Source organism: Schistocerca cancellata, chromosome 7 (genome assembly GCF_023864275.1).
Source record: "Schistocerca cancellata isolate TAMUIC-IGC-003103 chromosome 7, iqSchCanc2.1, whole genome shotgun sequence".
In the NCBI taxonomy this organism is placed as follows: domain Eukaryota; kingdom Metazoa; phylum Arthropoda; class Insecta; order Orthoptera; family Acrididae; genus Schistocerca; species Schistocerca cancellata.
The window spans coordinates 30,245,256-30,266,925 of record NC_064632.1 but is presented as its reverse complement, the minus strand read 5'-3'; the positions used below and the strand labels follow the sequence as shown (position 1 = coordinate 30,266,925).

General features: G+C 41.5%; 1 protein-coding gene across 3 annotated transcripts in view; it reads right to left on the bottom strand.

Moving 5' to 3' along the window:
* LOC126091858 (uncharacterized) overlaps positions 1-21,670 on the bottom strand; it is a 60,063-nt gene that overhangs the window by 12,780 nt on the left and 25,613 nt on the right. The window lies entirely within an intron of this gene.

Here is a 21,670-nt window from a genome sequence, read left to right as displayed (position 1 = left end):
CAAATAGCACACATTAAAACTAAAAAACTAACTTAATTCCTTTGGCGACTCTGGGGGGCATGGGGCATCCAGGCGACATTGCTATCCACCTCAGTCTTTGGCTATTTCCCTCAGTTTCAACCAGCTCTTGCCAACTCTTCTTACTTCCGCTTCCCCTGCCCTCTTCCCTGTAGCTCTAGGGCTGCCTCACTTTCTTGTACCTTGGGGATTCCATTCCAATGCCTTCTTCTCCACAGCTCTGCTGGCTTTCTCAGTGGTGCCCCAACCAACTCCACTTTTTTTCACATATCTGGATTTCTAGATATGTCTTGTTAATTTTCCAGTCTATTTTTTCTGGGCACAAAATTGTCATGGTGTCCCAGAGACACCTATTTGCGAAGCTCTGTAACTATGATGTTACATTCTTGTCTTGTTTACTTTCCAACTTTCACTAGCGTATAGAAGGATAGCCTTCACATTTGTATTAAAATATGAATTTTTGTTTTGTATGTGGTGTTTCTGTTTTGTCACATTGGCTCAAGTTGTATAAAGGCAGTATTAGCCTACTTTATGTCCTCATATCTTTTCTAGCTCCACCATCATCTGTCACCACAATACCCAGGTAGAAGAACAAGTTGAAACTCTCTACCAGCTGCTTCTCTACAGACAGAGGTTCTTCCATACTCCAAGCAATTATTCTGACTTCTTCTAGTTTACCTACGAGGGCTTTTTTTTTTTTTTTTTTTTTTTTTTTTTTTTTTTTTTTTTTTTTTTTTTTTTTTTTTTTCGACCTCCGATTGTCCATCTAAGGAAGTAAGAGGTAGGGAGGGGCCGGACCTGCGTGTCATGCGATTGCACAGCTCCCCCACCACAACCTCTGCCGTTTTCAGCTGCATTGTGGCAGTCGTAGCCGAGCTACGTCTATGTAAACATGGCCGCTATGCTCGCTGCTCCCGCCAAATGTGAGTTACGAAGTGTAATCCATTTTCTGCAAGCAGAAGGATGTAGTGCTATGGAAATCCATTGCAGAATGAGCAACATGTATGGCAACAACATTATGAGTGATGGTAGGGTTTAGGAATTGTGTCGAAAATTTAAAGAAGGATGAACAGACATACATGATGAAGGTGGACAAGGTTGCAAGTCTGTCACCACTGTAGGCCTCGTTGAGCGTGTTGATCAGGCGGTGAGATGCAAACGAAGGTTTACAATTAGCAAACTACCTGATGAATTTCCAGATATTTCAAGGTCTGCTTTGTACACAATTGTGACTCAAGACCTAGGCTATCGGAAATTGTGTGCACGTTGGAGTCCAAAAATGCTGAGTACCGACCACAAAACGCAAAGGATGGCGTCAGCATTATCGTTTCTCACACGCTATGCCAATGAGGGAAACATTTTTTTGAAGTCGATTGTTACTGGCGATGAAACGTGGGTCCTCTATGACAATCCTGAAACAAAGGAACAACCAAAGCAGTGGATGCACACAGCTTCCCCAAGCAAGCCAAAAAAATTTAAACATTCACTGATGAAAAGAAAAACAATGGCCACTGTGTTTTGGGACCATAAAGGAGTGCTGCTGGTGGACTTTATGGAGCAAGCTACGATGATAACCAAGGAAGTTTATTGTGAAACTTTATGTTGTCTCCGCAGAGCCATTCAAAACAAACGCAGAGGAATGCTTTCGTCTGGCATTTTTTTGATCCATGACAACGCCTGACCACACAGTGCCAACATGACAAAAGACCTCCTCAAAAAGTTTAAATGGTAAGTTTTTGAACATCCACCATACAGCCCAGACCTAGCACCAAGTGATTATCACCTGTTCCGAGAACTGAAGTCATGGTTAGGTGGGTGACCTGCTACCTACTTCTCAAAAATAAAACAAACATTTGTAGAGGACTAAGATGGGATAAAAATGACACTAACCAACAGTATTTAATGTCAAGGCAAAAACAATGCTAACCTTCAAGCATGTATAACAGGCTTTTCTGTTGTTAAAAGGTGAAATGGAAGAGAGACTAACAGCTTTGCAAGCATTCACTGATATATTTTACATTAAATTTATGTACTCTTAACAATAGTGAAGTCACTTAAATTTTAATAAATGCTATGCCTAACCCATGTGAAGTAAGACAGGTAGGAATATAATGTTACGCCACACTTACAGTGTTTTCAGTAACTGATGTATTCTCTGGTATGTAATAGGACCTGCATCACAGCTGTCATTACCAGATTCACCAAACAACCATTTCTTTGTAACTCTTCAGGCTTTCCTGGCGATCTAATGACATCTTGGGTTGTCGGGTGTTCTGCCGGATATCAGTGTCATACTTGCACGATATTTCGGTCACGTAGCTCGTAACCTTCATCAGGTGCGACCTGAGACAGTCTCAGGTCGTACCTGATGAAGGTTACGAGCTACGTGACCGAAATATCGTGCAAGTACGACGCTGATATCCGGCAGAACACCCGACAACCCAAGATGTCAACCATTTCTTTATTCGATTACAAGATTTCATCGTAACTGCCATGTTTACTCTGCAGCATAGCATTATTTTCATCCAAAGAGAAGAACAAAACCAATAATACAGAAGAATGCATGTAGCTGGCAGTGCTTTAGTGATACAAATGGACCTACATGTTATCAGCAGGTAGTACAGTAAAAACAACAAGTTGTGTGATCAGACTAATTTTCACAAAATTGAGGGTTAGTACATTCATATCTATCAGCAGTTACCATTCACATTTCTGTTCCCAATGCCATGGACACCACGTTCAAGCCCTTCGTTATCTGAACCAACTTCTGCATTCAACTTTCCCATTAAAATTTTTTGTCTAAGATTGGTTTGCATGATTAAGCCATTTATCTCTGTGTACAATGTGTCCTTTAACTCTCTTTCAGTCACATCAGTAGGTGTGTAGCACTGAATTACAGTGACACTTCATACACTTTGTTTTTTAAGTGTGCAGTCATTAACCTTCCTGAGGTTTCCATTCCAGTAGGCTTCTTTTGCAGATTATAGGTAAGAGTGTTACACCAGTCTTAGGGCATTGCATCTTCACTTGTTTGTCCTGCATAAAGCAGCATTCCACTATTCTATATTTTAACTTCCACCTTATTTCCATTTAATCCCAGTACATCCAACCTGTAGTTCTCAATCTCTGTTTCAATTTTTCTTAATTGTCCCGTCTCTCTTTATGTTCTTACATTTCGAAATCCAATACAGGATTTCCTTTTCAGGCTAGCATTCTAATTCTTAGGATCCACCCAGTTAGTTTTCCTTTTAGGTTCCGTGAATTGAAAATTTTTATGTTCAGATTATTGGCCCACAGAAATTCTCCCCTCCTCCGTGGATCCCCTCCCCCCTCCCCTTCCCTGCCCGAATGTCCTGGTGTGGCTAACACCTTATGGCTTGTACACCTGTCAATGTTTTAAGGTTTTATTTCAGGGCTTTACGCCATAGCTCGTCTTCACCTCAACTACAGAATGCTACCCGTCCCTCTGCAATAAGGCATATGTGCATCAGCCATGTGATGTTTACTGAGGATCCTCTGCTGCCACACAATCAGAGAGAGGTAAACAGTAAAAGCTAACAAGACAGGATGTTTTGAGATGTTCTGAATCCTATGTAGGGTCCTGCCTGACTTTGTCCTGGATTATAGTGGGGTGGCGCAACAGTGCAGAGTGGATCTGTGTATCGGGCAGCTGCTACAGTGCTGCTTCTGCTGCACATCCAGGTATAGTGGGGGCTAGGGAGTGGTGCAGCAGCCTCACTTCACTGCATGGGTGGCTTACACGCAACCCGGCCGATCTACAATCTTTCTCAAATGACTTGGGGGAGGGGAGGGGGGAGGGGGGGGGGAAGAGATGGGGGAGGGGGGAGGGGGGAAGGGGGGGGATGCTCAGTAAAAAAAAAAAAAAAAAAATTTTGATTCTCATGCATCTCCTAACTTTGCTTGTCAGCTTTGTGATGATCTGCCTTTCATTTCATTAATGGTATTTATTGATATTTCAAAATCTACAGGAAGAACTTCGAAAAGTTTACTCTGAAAAACAAAGGTTACTGTCATTTTGTGTTTGGTGGTAGTATGTTTCTACATAAGAAATGATGTTAACATACTGAATTATTCAATACACTTAGAAGGATATCTCTATCTATCACCAATCTCGAGAAAATTGATCGTATGTAAAGTGCTTCGTTCCGAACTTGCGCATGAGCGAAGAAGACGGAATGAAATATACTAAACATTCCTTTATCTCGTAAGTGGTTTGAGACAGTGAAACAAGATTTTGGCAAATTATAGTACACAAACAGGAGAATATTTTGCCATGTGATTAATAAGCGAAATATCAATATCTAACCAATAATCATGCAACTACAGATTTTTACAATGAAATGTCATTTTTTAGAGCCATCAACAGCTGATGAAATGATAATTGTTACAGGTTCCTGGAAACCAGAATTAGTTTTCAAGGCATGGCTCTGACAATAGGAGTCACAACCATTGTAACATTGTGGAGTCAACTACCAAAATGTTGGGAGATTGTCTCCAAACCCTCCACATGCATGGGCCTTTTTCTGAATAAACTAGGCTCTTGCTAATCTGGCCCTCAGTAGCCAGGCCTCTCAAAAATCCGGTGCACATCAAAAACATGTGTACAATGAATTATCGAGCGCAACAATGCTTAGTTAAATAATGCTTTAAATACCCTATTTGAAATTTTAGCTTTCTTTACAGTTCAAAATCGTCTTCTAAAAGGAAACACGTTACACTAGACCTCAAGCAGAAACTCTAAATTTTAGATAAGTTAAATCGAGGTTCTTCGCAGAAAGCCACTGCTGCTGAGTTCAATGTGGACGAACAACTATTTATGACATCAAAAAGAAAGACGTTATTCAACAGTACTCAACACAAATGGATAGCGAGGTAGGAAAATGGAAGGTTATGCGAAAGAGAGAATGATGAACTGGGTGTAGCTGTTTATAGATTGTTCAAACAACAACGCAGTAAAGGAATTCCAGACAGTGGCCCGATTATAAAGGAAAAAGCAGCTGCATTTAACAAACAACTTTGAGGTAGTAACTTGTTTGCAGTGAGTGAAGGTTGTCTAACTGGAAAAAACGACATGGCATTCGGCAGCTTACAGTCGCCAGGGAAAAGTCACTCAGCTAACCATAAGGATGCTGACGAGTTTGTAGGCAAGATACGGAACATAACAGAGGAAGAATATTTAACTGGTGATTCCTTCTATAATTCTGATGAAACACGACTCTTTTACAAGATGCTTCCTTAAAAAACATTAGCTGCTAACAACGAGAAGGAAGCTCATGGTTACAAGCAACAGAAACAGCGCATAACGTTAATGGCGTGTTGTAATGCAAATGGGAGTCATAAACTACCACTTATGGTAGTTGGAAAATCCCAACATCCACATTGTTTTCAACATACTAACATAAATACTATACCAGTGCAGTATTGTGCTCAGAAGAAAGTTTGGATGGACAGACAAATATTCTCTCGTTGGTTCCATGAAATGTTTGTACCAGCAGTGATGAAAGAACTAAAGAAGAAAAAGCTTCCACTCAAAGCTATCCTTGTAACTGAATGTTCCCTGTCATCCTTCAGATGTTTCTCTAAAGTCTGCCGGTATACAAGCATTCTTTCTCCCACCCACTGTGACAGCTCTAATTCAGCCCATGGGCCACGGAATTTTGGAATCAATCAAATGTCATTACCGAAATTCACTTCTCGTCTCCTTGCTGAGCGAAAGTGAAAACGACTATCGAAACTATGATGAAGGCGTGGAAAGCAATTAACATATGTGATGTTTTCCAAGCAGCCGAAGCATGGAATAAAGAGAGTTGCATCCAGTAGTGAGTGACAGCGATAAGCCAGTCAATTCAGAATTATCAATTACTTTGTACACTGGCATGTTCCACAACCTTCCAAGAGGAGAAGAAATTTATGATGATGATGATGATGATATTAAGTTGCTGAGTGAGGAAAACTGTGATATGGACCAAACTTTAACAGATGAAGAAATAATCAAAAGTGTGCAAGAAAGTAATGATGGAAGTGACGAAGAAGAGGATACAGGAGGAGAGAGCATAAAGATTTCTCACACCGCTGGTGCTGAAGCTACCGAGGTCTTCCTCGAGTACATTATGTAACAACCGGATACTTGCAGTACCGATGTAATGTTTGTAAAGCAGTTGCGTGGTAAAGCATGCCACCGTCACCTATCATCACTGCAACAGTTAAAAATTAGGGGCATGTTTCATAGGGAGTGATATGACTGTATAATTATATACAGTATATTGTACACTCAAGGACTAAGTTTTCTTTGAAAATTAATGTATTTTTGGATTTAATGAAGTATATCCTCTATGTTTTAAAATTGTATCCTTCGGTTTAATAAAGTACAGTATACTACATCCCCTATGTTTTCAAAATAAATAAAAAACAAAATAAATGAATGAAAAAAAATTCACACCCTCAATAATCTGGCACCCATTTGTGCCGGGAATGGCTGGATTAGCGAGATAAATGATTTATTTAATATACTATAAATGATTTATTTAACATACAGAACTTTCCAAGTGCAATCAGTGATGTTGACAGAAGACACAGTCATCTAAAATGCCCAGAAAATTCTGGTAAAATGTTTTATAGTTATAAAAATTTCCATTCAATTGTACCATAAGCAGTTGCAGATCCTCAGGTCAAATTCATTAGAATCAATGTTGGGGGAAATACGAAGGAAAGGGAAGGTGTTAGATTTTCATATCTATTGTAGAAGCATTTTATCAAATATTACAGTCAGTGTGTTTTAGATCGATGGAATAAACATTTCAACAAACACTTTTCCTGATCACAGTGATAAATAATTTACTTTTGGAATAAGGACTGCTAAGTGGAGCATATTTTGGGAAGTAATTCACCCACATTTGCTGACAGTGTTATAAAATGTACATGTTCTCCACAACACTGTCATTGTCTTACAAGGATCCCCGAGAATCGATGAGCATCACACAGTAAACATAGTTCTATGCACAGCATTTATCCGACAACATGAAACTTTCACAAACCTCCACATGAAGCTTTCGAAATGAGATGATTTTAAAAACTTTTTTCACATAATAAAATACTATTTTCACACATTTCTCAGCTGGGCTACTTCAACTTTATTATCACTTTTCATTTTAAGGAAATGACAGAAATAAGAGGTTAATTAAATGTATTCTGTACTTATAGCCTGCTGCTCTGCTTGCAGCGCCACTATTATCACACATACTAAAGCACTGCACCGCTCCAGTAGAACTGCAGCCTTAGGAGACTGCCAGTGGTTACACTAGTGCTCGTATAACACTTCACTTCATTGGACCACACAAAAATGCACACGAAACTGCATTAAAGTGAAAGCACACACACACACACACACACACACACACACACACACACACACCTTCTTCCCAATAAATGCACACATCAAAACAAAACAATCATTAAAATTAACTGCACAATGCACACTTGTAAAAAAAGGTTTGTCACATGAGTTATGATTCTATAACAATTTTGAATCCATTATGGGACATACAACAAGTGGAATATTAAACAGGCCACTTGCAGCAATACATTGGCACAGCATTGCACAATGGAATTCACTGGGCTCAATCATCTGACTGCTTGCTGGTGCCCAGCTTGTTACTGAAACAGTGCACTTCAGCATGCAGTATACATAACATTTCCACCAACAATCCCATTACACACCTCCTCTGCTATACACTGGCCACCTGGTCCAGATAGCGATCATATCTAATCGGCGAGTCTCAGTGTCAACTTCCGCAATAAGTTCGCACTGATTCACTGTCAGCTCGACATGACCACCGATGAGGGGTGCAGCCACCACCTGATGGGCCGAGGGTGAACTGAAGTCAGCCCAGAAACCGAGCCACTGGAGCGCCAGCCACCACATCACTGCCAGCCAGCCACCTCATATCAGCAGATCAGCAGGCTGTTTCAGGCTGCTGCATCAGTCCTTATGTAGCTCAGCTCCCAGCTGGAGATGTTTACTACCTGAGAACCCATCTCACCAAGGCTGCAGCTGCCAGCCATCTACTGCATCGATTCACCACCAGTCCATGGGTCAAGGGTCGAGGCCAACCTTCTAGTGCTACCAGATGAGGACTTGAGCTTATCAGACGGAGCACTGGAGAAATAAAGCGATTTTACTGCCTTCCGATGACTTCTGACATTTACCCAGTAACTAATAAGAAAAACTGGCAAATAAAGACATGGCACATGTGTGTTACATCCTACTGGAAGATGAAATCCTCAGTTAGCTCACTAGGTCACCCTGCGACCTTAGGGCATACGGATAAGCAGTAGTGATCATTTGGATCACACATTTCTTCGTTTGGGTGTTATTTTCATTTAGCCTCCCCACTTCCCTGTCACTGACATGCCCTTAAAAGTATCACAGCTGGTTCTGGTAACACCGATACAGCTCAGCAGAACCTTGTACGAGGGTGGATTGAAAAGTTCTCGAAATCATCACAACAGGTCAGCAGTAGTGCAACAAGTTGTTTGTGTGATATTCATTGCACTGTTGCCTGTGAACATGTGCCACGTCAGTGCTCTTGGAAGAGAGCTGTGGCGGTGACATGGCTCTGTCTGTTGTTCCCCCGAAGTGATTTGCAAAGATTTGGGGAGGGGGAACCAAGATTCGAGCAGTAAGTACTTCATAAAGAAAGGTATGAAAGCAAAGAACATTCATGCCGATTTCCAGAATACACTGGAGGACTCTGCTCCTTCATATTCAAGTGTTACCAAGTGGACAAATGAATTTAAATTTGGTCAGGAGAGCTTAGATGATGATCAGCAAGGTGGTCGGCCAAGATGTGTCACTACTCCAAAAATCATTGCAAAAGTGTACAAAATGGTCGTGGAGGAACACCGATTGAAAGAACGTGAAATTGCTCACACTTGCCAGGCGTCATCTGTAAGAGTGTATCATATTTTAACCGAAGAATTAGAAATGAAAAATTTATCTGCAAGATGGGTGCAGTGATTCTTAACACTGGATCAAAAACGAGCCGTCGCCATGGCAAAATTACACGAACTAAGGCATGAATTGTTGCCACACCTACCTTATTCACCTGATATGGCTGCCAGACTTCCCCCTCTTCCCAAAACTGAAAATTTTTCTTGAAGGATGAAGATTCATTTCAAACGAAGAACTGATAGCCGGAGTTGACAACTATTTTGCAGGCCTGGAGGAAACTCATTTTCGAGATCGGATCAAGGCAGTGGAACATCATTAGACCAAGTGCATTAATGTATAAGGAGACTACATTGATAAATAAAGAAGTTTCAGTGCTGTAAGTACTTTTTTTTCTATTCCGTTCCTAGAACTTTTCAAATCACCCTTGTGTGATGTAATAAGAATGTCTTAAGCTTTTTGTTACGACGCTGTGCTCCCAACAATGCTTCTTGCCAAAAACTTTAATGGATACTGTATCCTGTGGCTGAAATTTTGTCTGACTTGGCAGAGTGAATTGTTTCCGTGGCCATCACAGGAATAGGATAAGGTGACAACGACCAGGTATTAATTTTGCAGGTGATTTCTTGTCATGTGGTAAAGAGCAGTGGGAGGAAAGAAAACTCTAAGGCTTGCTTCCATATGCGGGAGGAACAGATTTCGTCTGTCACTTTTGAATGTTCGAACAAATCCTTCGGTTTTGCTGTTACGATCGTGAAAAGGAGCAGTAGTCACACCATGTATTCTTCTGGCAGCACAATGCTTCTGAATACTAGCTGCTGTGAATTGCGGCCCGCTGTCAAAGACATGGAGATAAGGAAGACCTTCGAGCCAAAAAATAGAATATATTTTCACTAGTGGTGGATGCCAAGTGGAGAAAAAAAGGAAATTTACTATATGCATCTACCGCCAACAGCCATCCATTGCCTGTTCCAGAATTTATCTGTGAAATCAATACGGAAGCATTGCCACATCCCAGACGGATGTGGCCATGCAATAAAGCATTGTGGCAGAGTTGACTGATGTTCCATATAAACACTGCAACAAGAGGTCATTTGCTCAATCTGAGCCCCCCTGCTCTGACAAGTGCAACGACATAAAGTGAGTTTCTTTGTGTGAATCATGCCTCAATGCAATGAAGACAAAAATTCTCACTGATGGGAGCGAGGAATCACAATGTGCACATCATTCTCCATCGGCAACAGCATAATACCTGACTGCACAGACAGCAATTTACTTTTAATCTGCATAGCCACCTAGGGTGCACATATTGCAAAACAACCTGAAGAAGTGGGTCATAAGCAGTTGCTGCGGCAATACGCCAGAAACTGAGAGGAAAATTTTGAAGACTTTCAAAATCCTGAGTATTGATTTCATAACGTGATTCCTCAGATGAAATGAATACTGTGTCAGTATTGACTGATAACCAAGACAACAAGTCAGCATTCAAATGTTGGGCAGTGGGCCTATGCAGCAACTCTCTTAGATAATTAGACAATATCAAAGCCCAACATTACAATTTTTGTGCTGTCTTTAGTGGGACAAGCTTGGAAGAACTGAAAAAGGCCATAAAGGCCAATGATCTGTAATTAAATAGAACTTCTGACAGTTCAATTATTGATGGAACTTGGTAACACCATAGGCTTTTTCAAGCCGACTGTAATTACACTGCACTTTGTAAAGAGGTTTTGAGGCAAAAGCAATAGGGCTACCGTATTTACTCGAATCTAAGCCGCACTTTTTTTCCGGTTTTTGTAATCCAAAAAACCGCCTGCGGCTTAGAATCAAGTGCAAAGCAAGCGGAAGTTCAGAAAAATGTTGGTAGGTGCCGCCACAACTAACTTCTGCCGTCGAATATATGTAGCGCTACACAGGCATGCCTTGTACGCACAAAGATAAATACGGGTGCCAAAACCTCTGCGTCAGTAAATAAATTAAAAAAAAAAAAAAGGCAAAAGACAAGCTTTTTTTCTCCGCCCCGAGTTTCGACCACTGCATTTTCATACATTATCCAACGAAGCAAATACAAATTCCGTATTGTTCATCTTCGAATGTAGCACAATTTAAATGTACTACTAAAATCCGACTGGCAAGACTGTTTGGGATGTTTGTCAATATGGCCAACTCTACGTTCTGAATTTTTTCCTACCCGTGAGAATAGATGGTTGCTAATAGGAACCTGATGAAATCTGAATCACATGCAGTATTCTCTTCACCATAAGAATAATACGAATATAAACATTTTGCCATGTATTCTTTCGTGTTTGCTGCTATCTCATTTAAATCCTGTCTGCCTAATAAACTATGAAACTTGAGTGAGACAATAGCAAACGCGGAAGAATATACGTATCGTGTCATGTTTATATTCGTATTATTCTTATGCCTAATAGTGATACAGTCAGAAATGAAGCACGGCAACTGACTAGATTTTTAAATCTAAGATGACTAATTTCTGTGCAGAATTTGATGTACTAAAGAAGCGGGCGCAAAGATTTTCAAACGGAGAAAAATTTTCGCCTAACTCTCGTTCAGAACATGTTGTATCATACGCAGTCTATTATTTGGTTCTTGTTGATCATTATCAAAGAAAGCAGCAGTGTAAGTAACAACAAATAGCAGTCTCTTGCCATTGTTTTGCTAATGAGACGATTCCTCTCTCTTTTTTTTTTTTTTTTTTTTTTTTTTTTTTTTTTTTTTTTTTTTTTTTAATTGTAAGCGGCGGTAGCGCGCACAAAAGCAAGCCATGCCGCGAGCGGCGAGAGGCCGTAAACACGCACCATCAGAATGCGACAAACAATGCATGACACTGTACAGTAATGCATTTTCAGCTTAGAGTGACTGACGTAAACACCGATAACAAAGAAAACGGCACTTATCAGATCAAAGCAAAATAAGCAATCGATTCAAACCAGACGAAGCACGTGAAAAAGGAAGGGTACCCGTATAAATACGGACGGAGAGCCTGACGCATAGCAATGACTACCTGGTAAAGCTTAACTGCTAAGCTTACGACTCGAACCAAACTACTGTAGCTGTATCGTCATTCATTCGACCTAAATTGTGTCTCATATTACAATGGACCAACTTTGTTTCGATTTGGAGGTGCGGCCTAAAACTTTTCTCTCCCCTTGAATTTCGAGTCTCAAATTTCAGGTGCGGCTTAGATTCGGGAATTTTTTTTTCCCCCTTTATTTCGAGTCTCATTTTTCAGGTGCGGCTTAGATTCGAGTAAATACGGTATTAGCAGAACCAGTTCTATGAGAAAGCACAGCTCCAATCTCATAAGAAGATACATTCACAGTTAACGCATCGTTTAACTGCTGAAATGTGTCCTTTCATTCTTGTGACCACACAAAGGGAACAATTTTCTGGCGCAGCATTTGCAACGATTTTAATATAATAAGTATGCTTCCCATGACAACTTGGAGCTTCTTGATGTTGTGGCAGTGCTTTAACTGCAGACAAGTGTGGATTAGCAGGATGAATATCCTGTGCATCTATATCATGTGCTAAATGCAGTGTTGTCGATTGTAGATAATGTCACACCGTGGTTGACCACCGCAAAGATACTGGACCTCCAAGCAGCATCACCAGTGGTGCCAATCCGGATGAGGTGAGAGCTCCTAGAGATGCCAGGCAACATCACAGCATGGACATGTGGTATTGTAACTGTATTCAGACATTCACACTTCAAGATTCTGATTTGTCATTTTGAACAACTCTGCCCCTATTGCTGTTTCTTGTCTATGAAGAGCTGTATCATTTGTGTTCCACATGTGCTTACTCCAGACATAGTAATGAAGAGTGATAGAGGTATGTTTCATAATCTACTAACTGAAGTGTGTTGTTATTTGACTGTTGCTGTTACTAAACTGACTTTTCTGTGTGTACAAGCACAGAATACAACATATGGCAATGGAATGGACACACTACAATTTTGCAAAATTTTCCACTAACCCATTGCTTCTTTCAGAATTTTTTTGTGTGTTAGTTGACTAAGAGTGTTTATCATGTCTGTCCCTCCTCCAGTTCAGGACTTGTCACTAACTCAATTTGTACAGTCGCGCGGACAACATATTGACCAGACCTTACAAACTCTGGATGGCACATTGCTTGCAGCAGCAGCAGCAGAAGCAACAGCAGTGCCGCAACTGGTGCCCCAGCCTGTTCAAGTTCAACCAGCACAAATGACTCAACAGTCTAAATTTCGAGAACTTGTGAGCCAAGGATGGATGGAGTATGTGGCCTAGCTTACAGCACATTTCCACGCCTACAACATAAAAGGTAACCAGCGCATTTTTTTTCTTTTTATTGTCCACAGTAAATGTGGGAGTGTACCATCTCTGTGTTAAGTTATTGGCAGACAAGCATCCACGCGAAATGCCATATGATGAGTTAGTTTCTAAACCGCCCAAGCACTTTGAATTGCAAATGCATGTTTCAGCTGCTAGATATAAATTCACTAGACTCTTAACAGCAGGCTGGTCAATCCCAAACAGTGGGTAACAGAACTCGGGGGGCTCACACTACAGCTTCAATTTAAATGTTCCTGCGAGTTACTGTGATGTGATGCTTCGTGATACTATGACTCAGGAAGTTTCCAGTGCTCATATTACATCCTCTATTATAAAACTGCTGAACCCAGACTTGAAAACTGTGTTAGTGATCATTGAGTCTCAAGACATCGTAGACATTACTGAACTTGACATGCAAAGCCCAGCCATTTCTGTAGTGAGAAGTGAGAAAATTCCAGAGCAATATCGCTCCCAAATACAGTCATAACATAGCCCGATGTCTCGTTCTGTACTAGGAAGTTTCACCGTTGGTGCACTTCACAGCCCACGTCAATAAGGAAGTCTTTCATGCATTGTTTCACTGCATATGACAGGGCATAGCGTCCGTGCCAGCAGGTAAAAATGTTTCACTTGTGGTAAGTAAGGTCACATACAAACAACTTTTCTTCAGCTATTGAGTGCTGGTCAGTTTTCAAAGTTTAAGTCAAACCCTGTCCCAGTTGATGAGTATGTTGTTTCTGTGGTGCCTGTGCAAAACAGAAAAGGTGGCAGCCTATCACGATTGCCAGGCCAAAAAATCGGTGATTAATAGGCAATGAAACAAACTTTTTGTACATTTGTGTGTGGCGAATTAGTAGGTGAAGTTCCAAATTAGACACTGGAGCTACTGTCACACTGCTAAATCATGTGATGTACTAATGCTTAGGCAGCCCCAGCTTCAGCAAATGAGTGATACACTATCTGCCTTTAACAGACAGAACATTTCTGTTTTAGGTGTGTGTAGTTTACCGGCTACTTTTCTTGCTGCAAATAATCAGTTCCTTTTCATGTCTTCCATTCAAGAGGCAGTCTGAACAGTTTCAGTACAGACAGTTTTGACTTTTTTGGAGTGTCCATTCAAGTAGATGAGTTGCAAGTCAACTTACAGGTGCCACTTGCTAGAGTCAACGTGTTGTGAGATAAGTACAGTTCTTTGTTTGACGGAAGACTAGTTAAGGCATTGGGGGATCAAAGCCCATGTGACTTTCCAGGACTGTGCCGATACTAAATTTTTTTGAGGTCGGCCTGACTCTTGTGCTCTTCAGGACTGGGTCTCAGCTGATTTACAGTTTTGGAAGGATTGTGACGTAATAAAAACTGTGTCAGTGAGCCAGTAGGCATACCTCCCAATCGTTTTGTCAAAGCCATCAGGTAGGCTACAACTCTATGCAGAGTTCAAAGCTACTGTCAACCCAAAGACTGCTGTTTACTCTTTCCCCTTCCCCTTGATGGACAAACCAGATCAAGATTTTTCCCCCAAACACTGACTTGCAGGAGGCATAGACTGAGGTGGGGATAGCGATTTGCACATATAGAGATGGTAGTTGTATAGTGTACACGAGGTATAAAAGGGCACTGCTTTGGCAGAGCTATCATTTGTACTCAGGCGATTCATATAAAAAGTTTCCGACGTGAATATGCCCGCACAATGGGAATTAACAGACTTTGAACGCGGAGTGGTAGTTGTAGCTAGAAGAATGGTACATTCCAACTCTGAAATCTTTAGGGAATCCAATATTCCGAGAGCTACAGTGTCAAGAGTGTGCCGAGAATACCAAATTACGGGCATTACCTCTCACCACTGGCATACAGTTGTCAGTGCTAACAGACAAGCAACACTGTGTGAAATAATGGCTGAAATCAATGTAGGACATACAACGAATGTATCCATTAGCACAGTTTGATGAAATTTGGCGTTAATAGGCTATGGCAGCAGACAACCAACGAAAGTTTCTTTGCTAACAGCATGACATTATCTGCAGTCTCTCTTCTGGGCTCATGACTGTATCAGTTGGACCATAGGTGACTGAAAAAACAGTGGTCAGGTGACTGAAAAAACAGTGGTCTGGTCAGATGAGCCCCGAATTTCAGTTGGTAAGAGCTGTGATGCCAGGGTTAGAGTGTGGTGCAGACCCCACGAAGCCATGGATCTAAGCTTTCAATAAGGCACTGTCAAATGTGGTGGCTCCACAAAGGTGTGGGCTGCGTTTACATGGACTGGACTGGGTCCTCTGGTCCAGCTGAATCGATCATCAGAAATGATTATGTTCAGCTACTTGCAGACCATTTGCAGCCATTCATGCACTTCATGCTATGGATGACACTGGGCTATTTCAAGCAAATGATATGGCCCCCAAGATTATCCAGTGTGAATTCCATCGAACATTTATGGGACATATCGAGAGGTCAGGCTGTGCACAACATCCTGCACCAGCAACACTTTCGAAATTACGGACAGCAGGAGACGCAGCATGGCTAAATATTTCTGCAAGGGAACTTCCAATGAATTGCCGAGTCTATGCCACTACATACACCACATAAAAGGAGGTCCGACATGATGTTAGAGGTATCCCATAACTTTTGTCACCTTAGTGTATCTACAACTACCTTTGGATAAGGTGTCCACAAAGATTTTTGTGTTGAATACCCCTCAGGGTCTCCAATTTTAGCAGTTACTGAGTCCGCTCCCATAATTTTTTAGAGATACTTACAAGGGGAGGCCATGACATTTGGAATGCTGATTTACTGTAACCTTCGTACACTAGCAGTTCTCCACGAGGACAACAAAATGTGTAAGCAGTAGCGCGTACTTCTCAAGTGTTATTGAGAAAATCGCAAGATAATTTCGGTCGTCAAATATATACCTGTGCATGGCCATTTTTACCATGAAGCAGCGGCAGCCGAGTGGTTAGCATTCAAACCCCGTAATTGCTGGATTGTGTCCTGTTCATCAGTTGTTTTTTTTTTAATTTTATTTCTAACACACTCATTTTCTTTACTGTTTATATTACAATTGATATAATGGGAAAAATATGCGTAATCGGATGAACTTTTATTAAAATTAACAATGTTATTTGGCAGTATACAAATTTTTATTATCACAAATAATACAATATTCATAACTATCGACTAGTAGACCACCAAAGGCATAAAGTGATACTGAAAATGTATGCTTGTCCATGATTTGAGAAATCCCTTATACCTGGAAGGAGCCCGAAACTACTTGTTACCTGCAAGTTTTGACTGCCACAGACGGCTTTCAAAAGATGTACAATTAATCGTCACTTTCGACATTACGAGTACAAGTTGCAGGTATTTTTCGTAAAAACATAGAAAACAAAGTTAAACAGTACCAGCTGCATTGAATAAATGCTATGTTTCTGCATACGCAAGGTCTTTTGAGGTTTTCCGTGGAAAAACAAACCTCGTTAACATTTTCAAAAACTTCTCTTTCAGACGATAATTTGGAAGCAAACCATGCATAACACAGAATTTCCATAAATATTGACGCTGATAATTAGTCATGCAGTATCGACTGTATTTTAATAGAGTCATCACGAGAAGCAATTTCTCGTTCTCTTTTGATTAAATACGAACAATTTTGAAGACACGGGCAAGCATGTTGTTGTTGTGGTCTTCAGTCCTGAGACTGGTTTGATGCAGCTCTCCATGCTACTCTATCCTGTGCAAGCTTCTTCATCTCCCAGTATCTACTGCAACCTACATCCTTCTGAATCTGCTTAGTGTATTCATCTCTTGGTCTCCCTCTACGATTTTTACCCTCCACACTGCCCTCCAATGCTAAATTTGTGATCCCTTGATGCCTCAAAACATGTCCTACCAACCGATCCCTTCTTTTAGTCAAGTTGTGCCACAAACTTCTCTTCTCCCCAATCCTATTCAATACCACCTCATTAGTTACATGATCTACCCACCTTATCTTCAGCATTCTTCTGTAGCACCACATTTCGAAAGCTTCTATTCTCTTCTTGTCCAAACTAGTTATCGTCCATGTTTCACTTCCAAACATGGCTACACTCCATACAAATACTTTCAGAAACGACTTCCTGACACTTAAATCTATACTCGATGTTAACAAATTCCTCTTCTTGAGAAACACTTTCCTTCCCATTGCCAGTCTACATTTTATATCCTCTCTACTTCGACCATCATCGGTTATTTTACTCCCTAAATAGCAAAACTCCTTTACTACTTTAAGTGTCTCATTTCCTAATCTAATTCCCTCAGCATCACCCGACTTAATTTGACTACATTCCATTATCCTCGTTTTACTTTTGTTGATGTTCATCTTATATCCTCCTTTCAAGACACTGTCCATTCCGTTCAACTGCTCTTCCAAGTCCTTTGCTGTCTCTGACAGAATTACAATGTCATCGGCGAACCTCAAAGTTTTTACTTCTTCTCCATGAATTTTAATACCTACTCCGAATTTTTCTTTTGTTTACATTATCACTTTACGCATTTGGTCGTTTACTATTCAATAGTTATGAATATTATATTATTTGTGATAGTAAAAATTTGTACACTGCCAAATAACATTGTAAATTTAATAAAAGTTCATCCGATTATACATATTTTTCCCATTACATCAACTGTAATATAAATAGTAAAGAAAATGACTGTGTTGAAAATAAAATAATAATTTAAAAAAAAAACCTGACGAATAGGACTCGATCCAGCGATTACAGGGCTTGAACACTAACCACTCGGCTGCCGCCGCTTTGTGGTAAAAATAGCCACGATCAAAATTATTTTACGATTTTCTCAATAACGCTTAAGAAGTACGCGCTAAGGCTTACACATTTTGTTATCCTCATGGAGAACTATGAGTTTACGAAGTTTACAGTAAATCCGCATTCCAAGCGTCGTGGCCTCCCCTTGTTAGAGCAGCTTACTTCACAGGTGCCCTCCTTTGCTAATAATTTAGACGACACTGTCGTCTTGGCCATACACCAGCAGAACATCTACAGAATCTGGAGGCTTTGTTCATTGTGTAATCAGAGGTGGGCTTAAAGTGTAATCATACAAAGTGTTATTTTTCAAAAAATGGTTCAAATGGCTCTGAGCCCTATGGACTTAACTTCTGAGGTCATCAGTCCCCTAGAACTTAGAACTACTTAAACCTAACTAACCTAAGGACATCACACACATCCATGCCCGAGGCAGGATTCGAACCTGCGACCGAAGCGGTCGCGCGGTTGCAGACTGTAGCACCTAGAACCACTCTGTCACCCTGGCCGACTGTTATTTTTCCAACACAGAAACTGAGTATCTGGGTCAAGTGATTAATGCAAACAGATTTCATCCATCTCAGGCCCATTCGAGTGCCACTTATGAATTGCCTGGCTTCACAATTACGGCTGCATTACCTGCAGTAATGTGAAAACTCTCATGTTACGTTTGATTCATACCTAACACCGCGAAATCGTGTCGTCATTGAACTGCTTACGCTGCAACGGCGTCCTCTCTGTTTGGTCCAAAGACTGTCAGTCCACTTTTCAGCATTTAAAGGCTGTGTTAAATGACTGGTCTCTGGACAATCCTTTCACTCTCGCAGTGGACACCTGTTATGGTACCAATGTGGTGTTGTGACACTGTGTGGGTTTTGTCTAACACAATTACAGACAATTAGGGAAAGGAGCCCTCAGTCACAGTAACAGGGTTACTCACGTCCACCAGTATCTGTGTGGGTGCCACTTTCACTTAGTTACTGACCACAGGCCACAAAAGGCTCTGTTCAGTTCCTCTCAGCATGTTATTGCCTGGACAGTGCAGAAGCTCCAGCGATGCACTTTATCATTGTCCAGTTACCAGTATGAACAGATGTATCGGCCCTCCACCATGCATCCCGTTGCTGACCTACTGTTGCAGTCACTGGTAGGTTCAAATCCCCAGTATGATTAATCAGAGGACTCGTGCTTTCACATTGACTCTCAGGAAAAGCATATGTCACAAAACTTTCTTGTCACTGTTCACTGGGTGGCGAGTGGGACAGCAGTAGACCCAGGCATTGAGTGCGACTCTCGACTTCAATCGCTCTGGGTGGTCATGTAGCCTCCAAGAGATCCACCACACCACGGTATGCCACTACTTTCGGGCAGCAGTGTGCTACCTTGATGTAGATGGGCATACATACATACAGACAGACAGACAGACAGACAGACAGACAGGGCGGAGGCCCATATGACAATTCCTCAGTCCCTCCAGTGGAAACTGTTTAGTCTGTTACACCAGGGTCATCTGGGTGTTGTGTGGAAGAAACAGCCAAAATGCCACAACTTCCCAGCGTCCATGTGTGTGGAGAATCAAGCCGCTCCCCCTCAGCACTACTTTGATTGGCCACGCTCTGCTGAACCACGGCAGTGACTACTCATTAAATTTTCTGGCTCCTATTGGAATACCTGCTGGTTATTGGTACTTGATGCATACAGCAAGCTTCCCTTTGTTGTCCTTACAATCCTTACAACCTTCACTATGTCTGTCATTACTGTGGCGACCACGAGTTCAGTTTTTTTTATTTTTTTATTTGAGGATTACCTCATGTGACAGTGGCTGATAATGGACCTCTGTTCACTTCACACACATTTGAACAATTCTGCAGTGACAATGGTATCCATCATATCCTCATGGCACCTTTCCACCCTCAGTCCAATGGAGATGCTGAATGGTTTGTCCAAATCTACAAGGCACCCATTCCTGGGACCAGGTCTTGAAAGTGTTTTTGTTGTCATATCGCTCCTTGTTCAGGGATGGCATGTTGCCAGCGGAACTACTTTCTGGTGTTAGATATCCAGTGTTGCTCCACCTTCTCCATCCATCTCAGAGGTTCTAAATCACATCGACTACATCTAAGCCTCAGACCCTGCAATGATTGTTATACAGAGTTTCCAGCAAAGGTCGCCAATGGGAATATGGGGTCGTGTCTCAGGTGTTGTCAAGGCCCACCTACACCACTCAAAGTCCGATGGGGCTGTATTGGCTGTACTCAAACCAGCTTTGGTCTTGTTTCTCACAATGTTCACAGACCCAGTTCACCACAAGGCTCTGCAGCAGCTGCCATCGCAAGCGCTATCGCCTGCCCCTGCAGGGCAGTCATGTCCCTACATCCATCCTCCATTGGGGACGCCAATGGAAGTCGGCTGGGAGCTGCTTGCAGCCTCTCAGTCATGCATGCAGCAGCCTGAGGAGGAGTTGTGTCCATTCACCTGGCTGGGCACCCACGAGGATCCCATCACCTCTACGGCGCCCTATCAGCATCCACATCAGTCAGCGTGCATCATTCAGCTAGTTTCCTGCTTGACATTTCCAACCCCGCTCAGGGAAAATCTCAGGATGTGGGTGGGTGCTCGGTGTCAACTGCAGTCTCGGCATCTGCCCCCTTCATTTGTGTTTGTGTCCCATCCTCCTATCCCCCGATGTTCCACATCCTTACCCAATACTGACAATGATGTTTGGGGGAGCGGGCAGGAATGCAGTGTCGCTGACAGTCAATAATGTCGCACCAAGGTTGACCATGGCAACAAAATACAGTCGCAACGACCATAAGAGACAGTTCTGATGAGCGTTGTTCATCCAACTGCAGAGTATAGAGTAGGTGTTCCACTGACAAACTTGTTTCTAGACAGTGTGTTAACTTGCGTCCCACAGGCAAGTGATATTGCAACTGTATTTGGACTTCAAGATTCAGACTTTTCATTTTAAACATCTCTGTGCCTACAACTGTTTCTTGTCTATCACGAGTTGTATTTGTATATACCATTCCTTTGCTTACTCCAGCCACAGCAGTGGAGAGCGATAAAGACAAGTTTCATTTTCTACTAAATAAAGTGTTTCGTTATTTGACTGTTGGTGTTACGATCTTTACTTGTCTTTGTATTACCTTAATATACAAGCACAGAATACGATACTATATATTCAAGTTCTTCATGAAAGAAGGAGCACTCTTCATTACTGGACATTAAGCCAGCCGCAGAATGAACCTTAAACAAGCAGTCCAAATCTGGCAAATGTTCAACAGGTGTACAACAATAATGTCCAAATAGTTTGTACAAGAACGGACTTGCTGTTAATTGTTCTAGGAACCACTGAAAAACAGCTGGAACTGAAGTACTTCCAAATGGCAGGCTTTGAAACTTGAACAATCCAAAGTGAATGTCTATCACAAAATATTGCTTAGACTGCTTGTCCGACGGTAATTCTAGATATGGCTCACGCAAATCAACTTTGGAAAAGAATATGCCCTGTCCCTATCTGTTCATTATACGAGGGTAATCCTAAACATAAGGTCTCC